Source organism: Alligator sinensis, unplaced genomic scaffold (assembly GCF_000455745.1).
Source record: "Alligator sinensis unplaced genomic scaffold, ASM45574v1 scaffold301_2, whole genome shotgun sequence".
In the NCBI taxonomy this organism is placed as follows: Eukaryota; Metazoa; Chordata; order Crocodylia; family Alligatoridae; genus Alligator; species Alligator sinensis.
This window is the reverse complement of record NW_005841874.1, coordinates 2,118,849-2,123,705: the sequence shown is the minus strand read 5'-3', so window position 1 is coordinate 2,123,705 and position 4,857 is coordinate 2,118,849. Positions and strand designations below refer to the sequence as shown.

General features: G+C 44.1%; 1 protein-coding gene across 5 annotated transcripts in view; it reads right to left on the bottom strand.

The window, feature by feature from the left end:
* The window catches only part of DCUN1D1 (defective in cullin neddylation 1 domain containing 1), a 37,822-nt gene extending 33,102 nt beyond the window's left edge, over window positions 1–4,720 (bottom strand). For 2 of the 5 annotated variants that reach the window (XM_025195977.1, XM_025195978.1), the window contains exon 1: window positions 4,459–4,714. The gene's annotated coding sequence lies outside the window, so the exon portion shown is untranslated. Of the gene's footprint in view, window positions 1–4,458 lie in introns of all 5 variants that reach the window. The other 3 variants (XM_025195974.1, XM_025195976.1, XM_025195979.1) reach the window with 3 other exon arrangements.
* Window positions 4,721–4,857: the final 137 nt, after the last annotated feature.

Below are 4,857 nucleotides of genomic sequence, written 5' to 3'. Positions count from 1 at the left end.
CCGGATTTTTGATAGTTCCAGATTTATGATGTTACACTGTACATAAGACACTGGAGCGTGATGGAGCTCGGTAATTTCCACACTCCCGCAGACTTGATTAATCCAGCTCTGATGCACTGTAATTAGTGTCAGAGCAGCCTTGCTGCTCGTGTATAGGCGCCCTGAGAGATTAAGCAGAGTAATGGAAGAGTGAATGCTATAACTAGTCTTACCATGTTCTGGAAAAGGGGAAAGCATAAAGTCACAGCTTTGTAGATTTAGATTACAATTCCATGTGGTATCCGAATACCTCACATAATGAGCACAGTACAAAAATCAAAATAAAACCTCCATCCCTCATACCCAGGCTCTTTCTCCACTTCACCACTTGCCCTCTTCATACATTCCAGTTACTATGGCCTCCAACACAAACAGCAATCAGAAGAAAATGATACCCTGAAAGAACAGCCCCCACAAAGAGGAAAAACAGGCAGAGAAAAGATGGAAGTGGGGAAGAAAGCAGTCCCCCAAATGGAGTAAGAAAAAGATGACACAGGTTAAGCCATTATACCAGAGAGCAAAATTTGCCACCTAGGAATGAGTTTTTGCTCCTGGCTCACAAACTATAAAAAGGTAATTTCACCCCCAGCAAGAACAAGTTGTACAGCCCTGCACAGCTGAACAGTTTGCCTTTGACAGTGACCAATAGTGGATACTTCAGGGAAAGGTTTAAAGGACCTATAATGCATTAATTGGGTAACATTCTCTAGTTTCCCCTCCTTTCTGGTCTCTTGACAGTACCATTCCTTACAAGAAAAACAAAGCTACTAAAGCAGCCCCTGCTGAAGATTTCCATTAGTTTTTTTACTTTCAACTAGCTCAAATTCAAACCTTTTCTCTTCGTTTTCAAGGCCCTTCAAAACTTGGCCCAAATCCTTTATCCACTTATTTCACATGCTTCCTCCCATGCACTGAAACCAGGCATAGGGATCACATCTTCTGTGTGTTTTTACAGCTCCTTGGAACCTGGGGGGGGGAGGGGGGGGGTGTCTTTACTGGTAGTGAGGGCACTGCATCAATGAAAATAAGTACTATTCAATTTTTAAAAGATAAATGAACCCAAATGTTAAAAATACACAGCTATCATTGCATTCATAAACTGGGCTTCAAGTAATTTGCTAGATACCTAGTAGGCATATGACTAAAGAAAAGGGGACGCACTGTCTAGAGCAGGGGTGGCCAAAATGCAGCCCGCGGGCCGGATGTAGCCCACCCGCCCATTCTATCCGGCCTGCGGGGCCCCGAAAAAATTTAGAAAATTAATAGTTATCTGCCCCTGGCTGCCTGTCATGTGGCCCTCAGTGGCTTGCCAAAACTCAGTAAGTGGCCCTCTGCCCAAAATAATTGCCCACCCCTGGTCTAGAGATAATGCCCATGGGAAAAGTGAACACACCCCCCATGCCACAGTATCAGTGATACCAATGGGCAGAAGAGCATGCCTTCACCTTAAGTGTCAAAAACTTTCAACTCTGAGCTGTCTCCCCCAAAGAAGGTATGAGGTGTCTACAAATAGGCAAAGACTGCTATTAACATGGGTTTTTATTTATATATAATTAGTAAAATCTTAAAAGCAAACCAAATCAAGGGTATCTGGTGAGAGCATAGGCAGCTGAAGAAGAGTCTCTCTCACCCTACCAATCTATAAATGCACTGGGTGATATTTTTTCCATTTATTACCATGACATATGGGTACCTAGCAAATTAAAGTGTAACGCTAATAAAAGTCAATAATCACAATATATTTTGTGTACACATCCTTTTACCACTATCATCTCTCTCTTGTATGGTGGTTTTGGGAAGAGAACAGACCAAAGGACACTTTTTAAATAACTGTATTTCAAGCAGCAGTAGAATTCACTTGTTTGCAATTCAAGAAGACAAAGATTAAACACTCACAAGGTCTGTTGATATAAACCACTCAAAGGATGTAAAACAACATGGTAACAAGTTGTCTTTACATTTTCTAACATTCCTCAGCTTCTTAAATGAATTTAAGATTGTTTTAATATTTGTATATTAGTTTTTTGGAGCAGATTATAGCTGTCCGAGAGAATGCAACTTCTCCCACTGCATCATCCAAACTAATCCATCATGCAGAGTGCTAGAATTGGGCCTTCTGCCCCCAAAGGAAGTACAAGAAAACTTGTAACTGGTGCATCCATAATGCTGGTGCAACCTGGAAGCATCAACACAGCCTTTTTTAGAACTACTTTTCTGATTCTCACTTTCGCTAGGATAAAAACAAAAAAAGTAAACATAGACAAATCAAGAGCCACACGCTTTAAAAAAAAGAAATCGCACTACTCTCTGGTTGTAACCATCCCTGAATAACCTTTGGCTAAAGAGGAACTACGTAAGAACTACGTAACATGAACTCAACAGGCTCTCTGGGAAGCTGGGAGAGGAAACATTAAAAAAAAAGTTAGCCAAATCTTGCACAAGTAACACATACATGAAGTGGTCTGAATCAACTCCAAGTTCAAACGCTAAGCTGAATATCTCGAAATTTCACTTTAGGAAAATAAACTAGGTCTGAATGTAACGTGTAAGCAAACATTCCACTAATAACAAGCCACCAAGCCACAAAGGTAACCAATACCCTAATGAAATAAGAGATAAGGTTTACACGGTGGTGTTAAACCCTGCAAAATAATGTTCTGAACTGGAACAATGTTACGGAAGATAATGTCAAATAATAAAAACTAAAAATTTTACAAAAGTTTCTGTTCCCTATTACGGCAAAACAAAATTGTCGTGCATATCCACGTATCCATTTCAAGAGAAGTACTTCTTAGAAAGCACATGAAGATGCGCAAGAACAGCCCCCACAAACTGCTGAATAATACAGTAAATATGCGACTCTAGTTAAGGCTTCAATCCGACAGGCGCTTGCACACACGCTTACCTTCACCATTACAAGTAGTTTAATTTTAAATTAGAGAAGCTATTCATAACAGAAAAGTTAAGTATTTGCTGACGGTTTTCTGGACCTTGGCTACAAAATACGCACAAACTGAAAGAAATCTCAACCTTTTTGTCGCGTAAGGCTGTGGTTTCCTATTGCTTGACTCCTGCTGGCATGGACATATATCATCACCAGTACCTAAATGTAAGCTCAAATAAGTTAAAGGAGGAAAATACCTGTTTGTACAGAGCCTAGCACAACAGAGCTCAGGGCCAAGACTAGAGCGCCTCACCACTGCCACAAAACCAGTCATTCGTCATAGTCCTATTAAGCAGCCTACTGATCTTAGCACAGCACTGTTTGACACTGGACGTTTTCTGGTCCTTTCGTCACTGCAGTTTGAAGAAACCTAAACCAACAGGCTCCCACCACTTGCCTCAAGAGACTCACAATCCATCCCGTTGCCTCTCCTACACTTTGACTGTACAAATGCTTGATCAAATTACAATCTGTAACCAGAAAGCCAGGTGTTCATCTGTGCACACATGATACCCAAACGGTGCGGTTAACTACATACCTACACATCCTAGCTAGGTCGGGCGTAATGAAGCCTAAGGCCCAGCGGAGCTGTACAGGTACCTAATTGAGCTGCACTTCCTCAGGACGTGCAGAAGTTGTTTTTATGAAGCGTTGTGCAACATTACTCAGGTAACAATCAACCAGCGAGTCCCAGAAATCACGTCGTTACATTAAGTTACCCGCGCAATCTGACCTGCCATAAGGGGGTGAGATTTCTCTTCTCACCACCCCTTCAAAAGGAAAGGATGAAATAAAATTTAAACAGAACAAAACCAAGCAAAACACCCTCCACCAAACTGGTCAATACAAGGCTGCGATTTTTATTTGGAGGTTTCTAATCACGGGATAGGTGAGGAACAGAGAAACACCTAGCCTGCCTGGTACGACACGGACACGGGGTTTCTTTGGCCAATACAGCGGGCCAGCACTCGTCCCACCAACGACTAGTCAGCGACGTGCTTCGTCTCCTACTAGTCACAGCAGGGTCAGATTAGTAGGACTAGTCCTACCATGGCTAGTAAGTGAAGTGCTTTTTCTCCTACCAATCATACTAGGGTTGCATTACTAGGACTCGTCCCACCCTGACTAGTTAGCAATGTGCTTCTTCTCCTACCAGTCACAGTAGGGTTAGATTAATAGGACTAGTCCTACTATGACTAGTAAGTAAAGTGTTTCTTCTCTTACTAGTCCTACTAGTGTAACCCTACTAGGACTAGTCCTACCACAGCTAGTCAGCGACGAGCTTCTTTTCCTACCAATCATAGCAGGGTTAGGTTAGTAGGACTAGTCCTGCTATGACTAGTAAGCGAAGGGTTTCTTCGCTTACTAGTCCTCGTAGGGTTACATTAGTAGGACTAGTCCTACCACGACTAGTAAGCGACGTGCTTCTTCTCCTACTAGTCCCAGTAGGGTTAGGTTAGTAGGACTAGTCTTACCACAACTAGTAAGCAAAGTATTTCTTCTCCTACTAGTCCCAGTGGGGTTCCATTATCAGGACTAGTCCCACCACGACTAGTCAGGGACGAGCTTCATCTCCTCCTAGTCCCAGTAGGGTCAGATTAGCAGGACTAGTCCCACTAGGACTAGTCAGCGAGGTGCTTGCCCAGCGGGGTCGCACACACGAGCACGGAGCGGGTCCTTCCCCCGGCCCGGCCCGGCCGCGCGCGGGGAGAGGTCGCTACAAAGCGGGTGTTTCCCGGCGAGCGGCCATCCCGCTCATCCCTCCTTCCTCCCTCCCGCCCGCCCGCGCCGCCACAACCAAACTTTGTGCCCGCTCCCCCGGCCCGGCCCGGGCCTCCCTCGGGGTCGGGAAGGCGGGAGGACGGAAGGGAGGG